This window comes from Nannobrachium achirus (assembly GCF_963921795.1).
Source record: "Nannobrachium achirus genome assembly, chromosome: 15".
Classification (NCBI taxonomy): domain Eukaryota; kingdom Metazoa; phylum Chordata; class Actinopteri; order Myctophiformes; family Myctophidae; genus Nannobrachium; species Nannobrachium achirus.
This window is the reverse complement of record NC_137822.1, coordinates 50,634,288-50,651,089: the sequence shown is the minus strand read 5'-3', so window position 1 is coordinate 50,651,089 and position 16,802 is coordinate 50,634,288. Positions and strand designations below refer to the sequence as shown.

At 42.7% G+C, this 16,802-nt stretch overlaps 1 protein-coding gene across 2 annotated transcripts in view; it reads right to left on the bottom strand.

The window, feature by feature from the left end:
• sptan1 (spectrin alpha, non-erythrocytic 1) overlaps positions 1-16,802 on the bottom strand; it is a 155,515-nt gene extending 138,713 nt beyond the window's left edge. For both annotated transcript variants that reach the window (XM_080743101.1, XM_080743102.1), the window contains exon 1: positions 16,746-16,802. The gene's annotated coding sequence lies outside the window, so the exon portion shown is untranslated. The remainder of the gene's footprint in view (positions 1-16,745) is intronic.

Sequence of the window (16,802 nt, the reverse complement as noted above, 5' to 3'; positions counted from 1 at the left end):
ACAAAATAACGCCCCCAGAAATATTGAAAGGAGACATAACGCTTCCATTGCGCAGAAGGTGTGCGGCAGCTTCCGGCGTCGCAGTCGAGTGTGATCTACAAGCTCACAACGGTTGCATCTGCAACGCGACGTGAGCTTGTATGTCTGCTGTACAAACATACAAACAATGACATAGGCCAACTGTGTGCACACATACAAACAATGACATACTGACATAGGCCTACTGTACAGACATACAAACAATGACATAGGCCTACTAAAGTGTACACATACAAACAACCATTCCAAAGTGACCCAGAACAACATCAAACTGAACAACCTCGTTCTCTGTTCCTTCTCCGTCAGTCATGAAGATGACGTCGTCATGAAATCAAATCTAATCCATCAAGAAGAAAACTCTGCCGACGATATAAACAGACAGACACACAATTCCACGATGACAACTAAATAGAAGCGTTTAAGAACACAAACCAGATATAGTTGTGTAGATATTACAACACAAACCAGATATAGTAGTGTAGATATTTAGAACACAAACCAGGTGAAGTTGTGTAGATGTTGGACTCCTTGGATGTGTAGTTGCTGATCAAGGAGACTGGATGGTAGAACGTCTCTAGAAGAGAGACTGTCTCTGTGTCTGCAGCATCACTAAAGAGACTGTCTGTGTGTCTGCATCACAGAGAGACGCATCGCCTCTGCAGTGAGAAGCTAAGCTCAGCCCAGCCCAATGACGAGTCTCTCTCTCTCTCTCTCTCTCCCTCCCTCTCTCTCTCTATCAAAAAGTACTTAATATGTCCTTTACTTGAGTCAAAGTATCGATACTGCAGTGTAGAAAACACTCGAGTAGAGTTGAGTAAAACGTTTGAAAGAAAAGGTATTGGTGTCTAAAAATTAGAAAGTACACTCATTGTGCAGAACGAGGGAATTGTGTAAAATGTAAAATGTCAGATCTACAAAACAAGGCGTTCAGTACTTGAGTTAATATACTGAGTTACTTTACACCAATCTCTCTCTCCATCTCAGTATTCAGCATAAACAACATGGCCGCTGCCCCACTCTGGAAGGTTCTACACTTACTGCACAGTCACACACACACGCACTCACACACACACACACACACACACACACACACGCACTCTCACACACACGCACGCACGCACGCACGCGCACGCACGCACGCACGCACGCACGCACGCACGCACGCACACATTCTCATGCACACACACACACACACACGCACACACACACAGATCAATGGGGATATTGTTGATGTTCAAACTAGTGTAACAGTATAATCATCCGTATGGTGATCATTTATCAGGGACTTATTATCCCTGACCCTCACCTAATAAGTTCTAAATATTATCAAATGATCTTGCGGCACCCCCGGAAGGCCGTCACCTCATGGCACCCCGGGGTGCCCCGTCACCCACTTTGAGGACCCCTGCAGTGGGGATGCTTCACATCCAGACAGCAGCCTGGTCCTCTGGCAGGGCTGTGGGTCAGCTGAGAGTCACCAACTCTGCACTGCACCTGACTTCTGTTTTTAAAACCCATTTAGGCCTAGGATTACTGAATGCTTTAACCAGTGAAAAATAGCAGATCTACAAGCTCACAGCGCGGCGCTGCAAGCTTGTCGTGAAAATATGTGCAAATCTTTGAATATATGTATTTTCAAAGCAAACGTTTGTAACTCAAATTTTGCTTCTGGGTGGTCCCTGGAACTAGATATTTTGAGATGGGAGTCCGTGGACAAATGCATATCATCCTTCATCCGTCAAATGAAAAGGTTTGAGAACCACTGACATAGTAGTCTCTCAAGAACAGACTAACTGAGCTCCAGTTAAGTGAAAAGGACCTTTTCTTTGACGATGGCTGGCCAGATTGCTGACATAGAAAAAAAAAAAAAGGATTCAAAAGACAAAAGACACTTATAGCGAGGCAGATAAAGTGCATATTACAGGTGAATCGTTCACTTGCGGATACAAGCACCAAAATTGGCACACATACTCCTTAGGCATTGCTCTTTTCAGAAAACCATCTGGCCAAAAAAAAAATCAAGATGGCGGCCAATTTTCATGATGGCCGCCATTGAATATACAGTAATCTTGCATTCCGCAATAAAATCCCATAGACTTGTCCTATTTGAATAATTTTGGTGTCAAATCATACATTTATCACTATGTAGAATCCAAATTTGGACCCATGGACTTACTCAATGGCTTCCTTGTACCATATATCAGTCCCGGAATCTTAATATTCTGCTAATAGTGTGGTGCGATGCGTCCAAAAAACAGCTCCCGTAGGATCTTTGTGCTAAAATTGATCTTTTTGCAGATCCTGGTTCTATAGAGTCCAAACTATGAGAAAATGATGGGTGTCAACTTTTCCGGACCCCCACCCCCTTTCTGGGGGTCATCTAGTTTGGGACCTGCATGCCAGAACAGTACGCCAGCCAGTTAATGTCCAATTTTCTTAATATTATGGTTGTTTTGTAGGTTTTAAAACATTCTGAGTTCATTTATTACACTTTTGAAGCAGCCAGAATAAGCTTTCTGACTTTTGGTTGGGGTCTTTCCTCACCTGGGACCCCCCAGATGGACCCCTGAGCCTTTCTCAGTACTCGCTCTGCACCTGCTCCAGAACAATGTCATATTAGATCATAATTGAAGCATAAACTTTTTTTCTGAAAACAAAAAAAAAGTAGTAACAAATACCAGGGGTCTTCCACAGGGGCTTCGGGACCCCTGGGGGTCCTCGGAGTTACTACCTAGTGTGATAAGAAGTGTACTTCTAAGGATTTCTTTGCTAAAATGTATTTTTTTACTGCTTTGGCTTTTATAGGGACCAAACTGTCAGAAAATGATGGGTGTCAGATTTTCCTGACCCCAGCCCCCTTTCTGGGGGGTCATCTATGTTAGGACCTCGCAGAACAGTATGTCAACCAGTTAATGTCCAATTCTCATAATATTAGAGTTGTTTTGAAGGTTTTAAAACATTCTAAGTTCATATATTGCACTTTTGAAGCAGCCAGAATAACCTTTTGGTGGGGGTCTCTCCTCACCTGGGACCCCCGGAATGACCCCTGAGCCTATCTCAGTACAGTCCTTGCTCTGCTCCTGCTCCAGAACAATTAGATCATACTTGAAGCATAAAAGCTTTTGTACCTGTACCTGGGCTCTGTAGCTAATACCAGGGGTCTTCCACAGGGTCCGGGACCCCCAGGTGTCCTCAGCGTTACTACAGGGGGCCATCCAAACGGCTGTTTACCCATATATGGAGACCCCCTGGTACCCATATATGGAGGTCCATGTACTGTATATGGAGATATGCTGTGAGAGCCCAAACATGCTTACTCAGTTATTTGTTATGTGAAAGTACTATGATGTCCATGACAACTGACAACATACACTTTTATGCCCATACATGGAGATCCCTGTAGAACCAGTCACACAGATATGGGCTGTCTTGGCCATATATGGATTCTGTTAGTGTGGTATGTGGCCAATGTGGCCTCCATATATGGGCATTCCCAAGTCCTGTTAGATATGGGCTTAATATTGAAGACATCAGGGAACTCCATATATGGACCTTGTCATACATCTTGAATCTATGACCTCAGCATCAAAGGCTGGATTGGGGTATGTCCCTGTGACAAACTATTATCATGTCCACTAGGGGTACTTAATGTACATCAAGCAGCCTCACAGAAACAGGACATAGACTCCTGCCCTATGAGCCTCAGGGCTGGGCAGTGGGTTGCCTTTGGCCAAAGACAGAACTTAAAGTGGATTCTGTTCATGACCTGTGTTGCACTCCTGCAGAAAAGAGCAAAGGGATGCTCTTCTTCCATGCCTTCACTGGCTGCGATGTTGTTTCAGCATTCCGCGTAAAGGGGAAGAAGTCTGCGTGGCAAACCTGGAATGTTTGTGATGAGGCTTCTGGTGTCTTCAGCAAACTCAGCCATTACCCACCTGTAGTGGATGATGAAGACCTGAAAACCTTGGAGAAGTTTGTGGTCATGATGTACGACCGATCCAGCACAGCTGAAGGTGTCAATGATGCGAGGTTGGACTTGTTTGCTCGGAAGCAGAGGCCATACGAAGCCATTCCTCCAACGCAAGCAGCACTGAAGCAACATGTGAAGCGCGCTTCCTATCAAGCGGCCTGCATCTGGAGTCAGTCAACAGTATGTCAACCAGAAATGCAGACTCCTGACAACTGGGGCTGGACCAAGAAAGGAGATCTGTGGCAGATTGATTGGACTGAGCTCCCACCCATTGCAGAGAGTTGCCAGCAGCTGACCAAGTGTGGATGCAAGTTGGAATGCTGCAGTCGATGCAAATGCTACCACTTTGGTCTGACCTGCACGGCACTGTGCAGCTGCAGGTGCGAGGTTTAGAAGCGTTGTAGTCTAGGCCTACTATACTATTGTACTATACTGCCTAGGCCCAAAAAAAAAAAAAAAGAAAAGACAAAAAAAAACTACCTCCTGCCTCGACGGGATCATCACCTTATCGTGGTGAGGCAGTTTGCGTGTCTCCATGACCCCCAGAGCTATGTCGGCAGGAGTCTTGTACTCCTGTATTCCTGGCAGGGTTACCCAAGTCGAAAAGGTCGAAGAATAGAGACTAGACAAAGAGTGATCCCACGGCGCTATTATATCTACCATGCATTTTAGCCGCGTCAGCCGCTGTGCATTGAAATCCGCTCTGTTGAGTTACTACATTACTACATTACCCCCCCCCCCCCCCCACCCACACACACACACACACACACATACACACTATAAACCTCTAACAATACTAAGATATACACTACCACCCATTTTATCCGAGTCAGACATAACACAAACCTCTAATTTAGCAGAATATTAGGATTCCGGGACTGATATATGGTACAAGGAAGCCAGTGAGTAAGTCCATGGGTCCAAATTTGGATTCTACATAGTGAAAAATGTATGATTTGACACCAAGATCATTCAAATAGGACAGGTCTATGGTATTTTATGGCGGCCATCTTGAAAAATGGCCGCCATCTTGAAATTTGATTTGGCCAGATGGTTTTATGAAAAGAGCAATCCCTAAGGAGTATGTGTGCCAATTTTGGTGCTTGTATCCGCAAGTGAACGATTATTTCTGTTATCTGCCCGGCTATTATAGAATCGGGTCAAAATTCCAGTGTTCACAATTTTTCAAGCCACGCTGTGAGCTTGTAGATCTGCTATTTTTCAATAGTTAAAGCATAAAATAATAATATACAATACTATGTACCCGTTCTGAAGGGGTTAATTTTACAGCGGACAATGAGGTTTCTAGGTTTTATATCTGTGCTCTCACCAGAGAGAGAGAGAGAGAGAGAGAGAGAGAGAGAGAGAGAGAGAGAGAGAGTGAGAGAGACAGAGACATAGAGACAGAGAGAGAGAGGGAGAGAGAGAGGGAGACAGAGAGACACTGAGAGAGAAAGAGGGAGAGAGAGAGAGACCTACATTCCATGTGGACCATGTTAAAAATGGAAGACAGTGTGCTGACATTAAAGGACATTCAGGCTATATATAAGGCTAGCCTTATAGTACACAGTGGTGTAAACACCACAGCTGCATAAGGGACATGTTACAGTGGACACTCCCTGGTCTAGATCAGGGGTTCCCAAACCTTTTTGTCTCAGGTCACCCCATAAATATTGTTTTAATCCGAGGCACCCTACATTATAATTTTCACTCCCAGCACCTTATATGTATAGCATATCGTCGTTGTCGGGTGGAAACCTTGTAGGTCCAAAACCGTTCGTTTTGTGTTTATCATCTATAAAATGTACTAAACTAGTGAAAACAAATTAACCCATTAAGACCTTGAATTATTGAATATTTCAGTTATTGAAAAACAGCAGATATACAAGCCAGACGTAAAAACAGCCGATATACAAGCCAAACGTAAAAACAGCAGATATACAAGCCAACGTAGCAAGTAGGGGTGTCTTCAAAAATTCGACGAATCGACGCGTCGTTTTAAGCCCCCGGAATCGACGCCAATTGTTTGTGTCGAGCCGTCAAAAATATATTATTTTTTATCACACCGGTGCGGTATGAGAGCGCTGGACAGTCATGTTCTTCCTATTTAGTCCATACTTCCTACTGCTTGCAACTAGACTTAAAAATAAAACCAGTTCACGTGACTTGAAAGTTGCCTTGATCATATAACAAGGTGCTCTTATTTTGAAGTTAACCGCTTTGAAAGGAAATGCGTCGACTTGTTGTTATTCTACTTGTTAAAGCTGACCAAGAAGCAGCAGCGCGATGCGCTTTCACTTTCACTCACTGCCGCTGACTCGCTGAGTGTGGCTCTGTGGTGGTGGTCTAAGGCAGAGGACTGCGGTGGAGTAGAGGACTTCTTAAAAAGTTTTAGATTATGACAATTTGCTTGCATTGTGATGCAGCCGTGTGCCACTCTGCATCGACGCAGTGATGTTACATTATTGTTACCTTTAGCCTACTTTGGTGTTGTTTTTCCTCCTGAAGGAACAGGGCTAAATCGTTAGCATACTAGCGCTTTAGCCCTGTTCCTTTAGCCTTGGAGAGGCATACAATCATTACAACCAGGCAGTTTTCAAAGCAGAGAATCCACCAATCATAGTGGTTTACAACAGCTGTTGTACCGGTACTCTATCAAGGCGTCGCGGTCGCGCCTCCTCTCCAGTCATTAAAGCACAACTTTTTTTTTTTCTTTTTTTTTCTTTTTTTTTACACATAAACGATTCGTCGACGCGTCGGATTAACCCCCGCGACTCGAATCGACTTGATAAATCCTGAGTCGAAGACAGCCCTAGTAGCAAGCAGTAGTGGACTGGACACTCCCTGTTATCCAGTCCGGACCAAGCCAGACATGAAACATCACTGCCCCAACACCATTACTACAGGAATCACAGTGTTTATGAAACACCATTACTACAGGAATCACAGTGTTTATGAAACACCATTACTACAGGAATCACAGTGTTTATGAAACACCATTACTACAGGAATCACAGTGTTTATGAAACACCATTACTACAGGAATCACAGTGTTTATGAAACACCATTACTACAGGAATCACAGTGTTTATGAAACACCATTACTACAGGAATCACAGTGTTTATGAAACACCATTACTACAGGAATCACAGTGTTTATGAAACACCATTACTACAGGAATCACAGTGTTTATGAAACACCATTACTACAGGAATCACAGTGTTTATGAAACACCATTACTACAGGAATCACAGTGTTTATGAAACACCATTACTACAGGAATCACAGTGTTTATGGAACACCATTACTACAGGAATCACAGTGTTTATGGGGGAAAGATCAATAAAACAGAAGCAGGGGATTTTAGACATCTTTGAGTGCAGATCAATATGAGCAACGTCATCTTTGTTTTCTTTGTGATTGAACGTTATTTGCAGAAATCACCACGTGTTCAGAGCAGTGTTGTTTTTGACAGCAATTTTTTATTTAGTTTTAGTCATAGTCTTTTGAATAAAGTGTAATTTAGTTTTAGTCATAATTTAGTCACCTGAAAAGTTTTAGTTTTAGTCTAATTTTAGTGGACTAAATATCATAAGAGCTGGATAAGCCGATAACTATCCTGGCTATAGGATGATCTGGTATCACTTTGATTGATTGATTGAAGACTTTATTAGAAGTTTGCATAGGAAAAGGTAGAGTTTCATGACGGTACAGTTCACTGGTACAAGGTCTACTAAAAGGAGATCCATGAAAAGACTAAGCTTATTTCCACAGGAAACCATTAAAGTATCTCATATAACATTGAATGACAGACGAATAGAACACAGTACTAGATATGTAAATAAAATAAAATGAGAGAACAAAAAAAGAAAACAGTAAGTCTAAACAAACAGTAAGTATATACAAAGAAGGGGCAGGGGAGGGGAGGGTTGGGCTAGGTTAGTTTTTTTACCAGTTGCGAACGGCTGCTGCCTGTAAGTGGTTTTTCAGGGCAATTTTAAAGGATGCTAGTGATCACAATCAGTCTACATGACTTCAGCTCTCTAAACGACACGATGCAAAGCCTAGTTTACATAAGCCTGCAAGGTCATCAAAGCTAAGCCAAGGGCACTCAATGGATCAATATCAAATGAGCTTAGCATCCTAATAGCTTGATGTGTTGTTTGTCATCTACAGCAGCGGTTTTCAAAGTGGGTGACGGGGCACCCTGGGGTGACGGGGCACCCTGGGGTGATCATTTGATAATATTTCAAATGTATTTGGACACTTTTGGACTTTTTTTGGACATCATTTTCAACTACATTACAAAAGTTGTTTTCAGTTACCAAAATGGCTACTATCTCAACGTTTACTTCGCAACATAACCTTGGGGAGATTAATGGCAAAAATGCCCTTATGTTTCCCCTTCTATGGAGGTGAATTTATTTAAATGTACAATGCTATTCTGATTTACTCAATTAAACACCAATTCATTCAGATGTTGTCATCATCTCATAATAATTCATAACAAAAAATGTAACAATTTGATACAAAAAATAGTTAGATCATAATGTTATGCTAACGGGCATAAATACAGTATAAGGTGCTGGGAGTGAAAATTATAAATATAACGTAGGGGTGCCTCGCTCGGAGGAAAATAAATATTTATTTACACCACTCGGTCTCTCTCTCTCGCACGCAGCAGTGTGCAACCAGCTTAAGGCAGTGTGCTAAAGCTAAACATCTGTAAACATCTACATGAGAGCCAGGAGAATCATAGCCTAGCTTAGGCTAAGGATGGGACCATATGAAAAGTTCATGGAACGATTATTGTGCACGATATTACAGTGATAATCAAAATATCCCAACATCCATTATCCTGGGGCGGAACATTTGCCAACAAATAGCAGATCCTAGTCTAGGCTTAACAGATCTAGCATTCATTTAGAAGAATCCTAGTCTAGGCTTAACAGATCTAGCATTCATTTAGAAGAATCCTAGTCTAGGCTTAACAGATCTAGCATTCATTTAGAAGAATCCTAGTCTAGGCTTAACAGATCTAGCATTCATTTAGAAGAATCCTAGTCTAGGCTTAACAGATCTAGCATTCATTTAGAAGAATCCTAGTCTAGGCTTAACAGATCTAGCATTCATTTAGAGCAGTGTTTCTCAACCTGTGGGTCAGGACCCCCAGGGGGGTCCCTAAGGTGCATGCATTCAGAGGTTAGATTGGAATAAATATCAGGACATAACTGAGTCCACATCAGCAGCACATCAACTCATAAAGCAGCTTCAATGACGAAGTCAACTGACCGTTGAACAACATCCTACTGTACTGTACTGTACTGTACTGTACTCTACTCTACTCTACTGTACCTTACTGTACTGTACCTTACTCTACTCTACTGTACTGTACTGTACTGTACTGTAGAATGTTATGATATCAGCAGGTTTCCCTGGAGGAATCATTAACCGTTGGCTTGGGAGATCAGGGTCCACATGACATAAACCACAATGTTGGTTATGAGCAACAACGACAAAAGTGAACTACTACTGCTATAAAGGAAATGATGGTACGAGAGATAGAAATATATATATATATATATATATATATATATATATATATATATATATATATATATATAGAGAGAGAGAGAGAGAGAGAGAGAGAGAGAGAGAGAGGCCTGTCCCAATTATGACATAATCGCCTAATCACAGTTATTTTGTCATAATCATCATCATCGTTTACATGTTGAAAAATGTTAATATATTTTTCTGACATTTTCAAAAAGAGTGGGATTAGCAGATCTATAAGCTTTTAGATTGTCTATTTCCACCATCAATGTTCTTTTTAAAGTATAAAGTTGTGTAATGTAGAGATGAGTGATGAGAGCTAACAGCAGGATGCATGGCTGAGCAACAGACCATCCAGCAGACATTCAAATGAGGAGGGGTCAATCAAACACCTCAAAGTTTGCATGTTCTCCCCGTGTCTCCTGGGGTAGATACATGCAGTAATCCTGGTCTCTATACTGCCTCCCCCTGGCCAGCCGGGGCGCCTGATGGAAGGGAAAGGAACTGGTTGGAATAACGTGTTCCTTCCACGCGCTTTACGTCCAAACCGGGGAAATCCCCACTGTCAGGTGATAAGAAGCAACTTGGACTCCTCATGCATAGAAGGAAGCATGAGGTCAGTCCGTTGTCTCCCCAGGCGCGGCAGAGGGAGAGCAGAGCCCAGGATTACATAGGCAATTGGCACTGGGTGAAAATAGGTTAAAAAATCGTGGGCTAAAAATTATATTTAAAAAGAAATACACCTCAAACTCATGATCAAAAGGTATCTTGTTTACAACAATAACAATAGAGATGCTAAATGGTTTCACACCATGATGGGCTGTCACAATATGACATTTTACATGACGATTAATTGTCACTCAAATAATTGGCGATTAACGATTTAATTGTGTTTTTGTCGTTGATAATTACATTTCTGTTTGGCTTTTATGCTTTGAAGTTGTACATGGTAGATATGACACATAACCTAAATATACAAAGAAATTACTGACATATTTGACAACTTACTACTTAACAAATAACTTTGATAGTGGAAATAGCCGATCTACAAGCTCATTTTTCAACATTCACGATTATGACGATTATGACAAAATAATTGCGATAATGTCAAATAATTAGACGATTATGTAATAATTGTGACAGCCCTAACTCAAGCATCTGTAAACTGCATTGGAACACAACAGAAAATGAGCTTGAAGAAGCAAACTCCCGATAGTTCCATAACAGTTGTCAAATATGTCAGTAATTCATGAAGGTTATGTGTCATATCTGCCATGTGCAACTTCAAAGCCAACAAGCCAAACAGAAATGTAATTGTCAACGACAAAAACACAATTAAATCGTTAATGGCAATTATTTAAGTGAATAAATTAATGGTCATGTACATAAAACGTCATAATGGTGACAGCCCCTGATAGATAGATCAAAGTCACACAGGATCTTTAAAACAAAATGGTTTCCAAGTGAGAAGAACCACTGAATTAATAAACGGTTGTCTCCGTATAGAATGAGAAAGAGAACGTTTACCAACGGGAAGTATTTCACAGCAGCCTTCTAAGTTAGCCTCATCATCATCACAGCAGTGTGACAATGCACAGTCATATGGTGAGAGGAAGACAGACAGACAGGCAGGCAGGCAGACAGACAGGCAGGCAGGCAGACAGGCAGACAGGCAGGCAGACAGGCAGGCAGACAGGCAGACAGACAGACAGGCAGGCAGGCAGACAGACAGACAGACAGACAGACAGACAGGCAGGCAGGCAGGCAGGCAGGCAGACAGACAGACAGACAGACAGGCAGACAGACAGGCAGAATGCACAGTCATGTGGTGAGAGGCAGACAGACAGACAGACAGACAGACAGACAGACAGACAGGCAGGCAGGCAGGCAGACAGACAGACAGACAGGCAGGCAGAATGCACAGTCATGTGGTGAGAGGCAGACAGACAGACAGACAGACAGACAGACAGACAGACAGACAGACAGACAGACAGACAGGCAGGCAGGCAGACAGACAGACAGGCAGGCAGACAGACAGACAGACAGACAGGCAGGCAGGCAGGCAGGCAGGCAGGCAGACAGGCAGGCAGACAGACAGACAGGCAGGCAGACAGGTAGGCAGACAGACAGACAGACAGACAGACAGACAGACAGACAGAATGCACAGTCATTCAGTCACAGACAGGCAGGCAGACAGGCAGACAGGCAGGCAGACAGACAGAATGCACAGTCATTCAGTCACAGACAGACAGGCAGAACGCACAGCCATATGCTGAGAGCTGGAATCGAACCCGCGACCTCCGGAGTCCAGGCACGTGCACACATATAGACATCAAAGAGGGCTTGAGCCCCCTGCCCTTTCACCCATGTGTAAAATAAACAATGCCCTCTCCAGACCATGAATGCAGCACTAGAAGTAAAACTATGGTTTGAAAGAATTGCAAATTCCCCCTCCCTTTCCATGAACGCAGCATTCAAGAGGATTAATGTCTTTTCCAAACTGCAGAACGTTATTAACACATTGGCCGCCATTTTAACATTGACTGTATGGCTCTCCTGCCATTTTGTTTAATAAAAAAAATGATATATTTTTTTTATATTGACATTTTTCCTAAATTCTGTATTTTTTCGACAATGTCATACAGAACCTCAAATGAAACAGGACAAACTCTAGTGTCACCGAAAAATAAAATAAATAAATAAAAAGCTTTTTTTTCTATAGTTGCAGCCATCTCAAAATAGCCATTTTTGACCAAAATCCAGCTATAATTGAAAGAACTGGAGATATTGACCTTTTTGTGATTGATGGCTTTTCGAGCGAATAACTCAGTTGATATTTGTATTTATGGCGTCAGGCACTTATCAGATAAGTGTACTAATGTAATTATGTAATAGGAATTATTTTTAGAATTTTCTGTTTAGAAAAATGCAGAGAAAAATATTTTTATATGCTATGTCTGACCAAAAACAGCAAGTTCAGATTGATATACTATTACTGCTACAGTATTCTACAAGTCTGCTACAAGTCACTTGGGGGCGCTGTCTCTCTGTTTCTGTGTGTAAATGCTAGTTGCGCTCTGTAGGCCTACAGGTGCACACACACACATTGACATCAAAGGGGGCATGAGTCTTTACAACCAGTAAGACTCCCTAATCGGGAGATAAGCGACCGTTGGTCGCTTATCTCCACAAATATCACAACCTCCACCTCTCACGTCATACGGGTAGCCATAGTTACACCTGGAATGTTGAATCTCCATATATGGAGATAACCTACGCATCACACAAAGTCTGACCTCACCAGCCCATACTTGGGCATGGACGACTTATATCTCCATATACGGAGATGGCCATATATGGAGATACGATGACATCACAGAGTCCACAGCTGATGATGTGGCGTGATGTCATACAATACACAAACAAGCCCTATATAAAGGGGCAATTCTCACCAGGGAAGAGAGCATTGCCTGGAATGTTGAATCTCCATATATTGAGATAACCTACGCATCACACAAAGTCTGACCTCACCAGCCCATACTTGGGCATGGACGACTTATATCTCCATATACGGAGATGGCCATATATGGAGATACGATGACATCACAGAGTCCACAGCTGATGATGTGGCGTGATGTCATACAATAAACAAACAAGCCCTATATACTGATGCGATACGATGACATCACAGAGTCCACAGCTGATGATGTGGCGTGATGTCATACAATAAACAAACAAGCCCTATATACTGATGCGGAGATATGAGCAGGGCAAAGGTGTGACGTGTGACGTGTGACCGACCGACGGACGGCCGGTGGAGGTTTTCATAGTAAACTGCTCCCTGACGGTCGCAATAACACTTCTAGAATACACCTCTAGAATGGATTGCTATGACATTTGTTCAACAAGGTGATCAGCAATCTCTCAACACGTCGCTCTGCGACACTTTGAGAGCTTGTAGAGCTTGTAGATCTGCTATTTTCACATTCTAGCACATGTTAGAAAATGTCTCCCCCTGCCCCTAAAAAATCCTCTGCACTGCCCTGGCAAGAGCAGGGCAGACGCAGTTTGCTAACGAGGCGAGGCTGTAGTTGATCGATCGCTTGTTGGCTGTAGTTGATGCTTGTTTTGGTGGAGCGTGGGCCAGGGACCCCCACGCCCACCTGGTTCCCTAAGTGTTGGCTGGAGACCAGGGGACCCCCTTTGTGAGACCCCATCGACAGGGACCACTTGTCCCTGCAACTGGATCATGTGAACTTTATGTAACAAATGATCGGCTTATTGATTGATTTTACAATGTTATGTAACTCCGCACTGCTCTGGGAGGTCGGCGAAGCGTTGGACCCGCGGACCCCTTATTGGTTCCGTTAGAAAGGCGACCAGGGACCCCCACCTTTGCAAAGGCGATCATGGCTTGTTTGTGGACTAAAGTTTGTGGATTAAATACCATTACAAAACTAATATTATAGCCTGGATATATGGATTATAACCCAGGGTGTGGATTCAAATCAACCATCATCATTATCAGGTACGTTTTAGAAGCATTTATATGGCGAATTGGCGATAATTGTGTGTTTTGTGTCTTGAGAGAGAGAGAGAGAGAGAGAGGCAGATCTCACTGATAGCACTGTTTTTTTATGGGACTGAACACCATCAGGGGGTCCAACAGGGACCACTGAAACAGAGATATAGTGGTCCTGGAGGGAAGCGCACACACACACACACACACACACACACACACACACACACACACACACACACACACACACACACACACACACACACACACACACACACACACACACACACACACACACACACACACACACACACACACACACACACACACACACACACACACACACACAGCTGTTCTCACACTTTTTTTCTTCTCTTTTTTTTTCCGGCAGCCAGCCTTTTGAGCTCAAATGCGTCTTTTGCCAGTTCACTGTGGGTTATGGGGAGATTTATACATTTGTATTGCAATTTATACATTATTACAGTATTTTTTTCAAACACACTTACTTTGATGTGTGATATTTTAGGTTCCCTTTAAGATAAAAGGCTCAGACTTTGTGACGGGCTGTGGAAGAATGTAATTAAACATTACATTATATAAAAGCAAATTCTCGGGACTATCGGGCCTGGCGGGGAACGACATTGGGATTTTCTCGGGACTATCGGGGGAGGCGGGGAATGAGTTAAAGAAGTGCATTGCATCGCAAGAATAATTGTGCCGATTCTACGACGTCTTCCCAGTATTGCCTTCAGTCTTGATCGTACTCGGTTGAGTGTGGCGTCACGCACCGAAAATAGTCGACCTCCCAAGCTCACACTGAGCTTGGAGATCGGCTATTTTGGGTATTTTCACCAAGTGCCATTTGACGTTGACGTTAAAATGGAGGAGAATCACAGCTCCAATGACTGAGATGATGTCCCTTCTACAACGCACACACACACACACACACACACACACACACACACACACACACACACACACACACACACACACACACACACACACACACACACACACAGCAGTGGTTTGTAGGAAGAAGAATTAACTTAATTAAAGGTCAAAGCTTCTCCTTCCATCGAAGGAGCATCTTTTAAATCACTCACGTCTTAAAGGAACAGTTCACTCTCAAAATGACCTTTTTTTCTGTCCATTACTCTCCCATGGAGACTTCAATTCATGGATTATTTTATTTTGTTATTAATTCTTTATTTTTGTGTAGCTTTCCTAAACCAATAAGCTCTTTGTGTCTCCATATGGAACCACTTCTGGTAGACTGTTACAATTATTACACAATGGTCTAATTGCAATTATTTGACGTAATCACAGTTATTTTGTCATAATGGTCATAATCGCTTACATGTTGAAAGATTATCAAACTTTCAAACATTTTCAAAAATAGTGGAAATAGCAGATCTTCAAGCTCACAACGGGTCGATCGGCTATTTCAAATGTCAATGTTCTTTTTCCAAGTATAAAGTTGTCAAATATGTCCTTCATGTTTTTGGTACATTTAGGTTATGCGTCATATCTGCCATGTGCAACTTCTAAGCCTACAAGCCAAACAGAAATGTAATTGTCAACGACAAAAACACAATCAAATTGTTATTCGCAATTATTTGAGTGATGATTAACGGTCATGTGTTATGTCATAATGAGGACAGATCTACTGTTTCTTTTATGAATTCTCCTCTCCACCAATGAAGTGAAAAAACACTGTGGGGGTGAACTGTCCCTTTAAGAGCAAAATAAAACACTGGGGGTGAACTGTCCCTTTAAGAGCAAAATAAAACACTGTGGGGGTGAACTGTCCCTTTAAGAGCAAAATGATGACCCTGACAGAATGGAATGGAATTCCATTTGTTGTCTGAGACACGCACACGCACACGCACACGCACGCACACACACACACACATTATACACACTTTGCTTATAATGGCAATCCATCGATATCCACACACACACACACACACACACACACACACACACACACACAAAAGCCCACCCACCCGCACGCACACAGACACACACACACACACACACACACACACACACACACACACACACACACACACACACACACACACAAAAGCCCACACACCCGCACGCACACACACACACACACACACACACACACAGGGCGGATCCCACTCAGCTGCTGCTCTTCAATAAACTCGTCCTGTTTTAACACTTAGTGACGTCATTAAAGCAGCCAACACATCAACGAATGAACGTTAAACACATTGAACAGATCTACAAGCTCGGACACAACAGATCTACAAGCTCAGATAACGGTTTATTTTCAGCTACCAGTCAGTCAGTCAATACAAGCTAAGCTAACATGCTAGCAGAGCAGATAGATCAGCCCATAGAGATAAAAAAAAAAACGGCTGCATGCTAGCGTCCGAAAAACAGCAGATCTACAAGCTCACAGCGCGTCGCCTCCGCGACGCGCTGTGAGCTTGTAGATCGGCTGTTTTCGGCGCGAGCGACACCGTCGAAGGCAAAGCCCCTCCATTAGAACGAGAGCAGAGCAGAGTGGAATAATAAGACTATAAAAACAGCATATTAACACACAGCCTGCTGCTGTATGTTAATGTCACACTTTTATTCAACCAGTTTACTGCGTGGTTTCATGACATTCATTGAATTAAAGAGGAATTTACCTTGTTTAGTAACGAAGAGAAGAGAGGCTGTTCTTCAGAGCTGTTCTGTTCGGACGG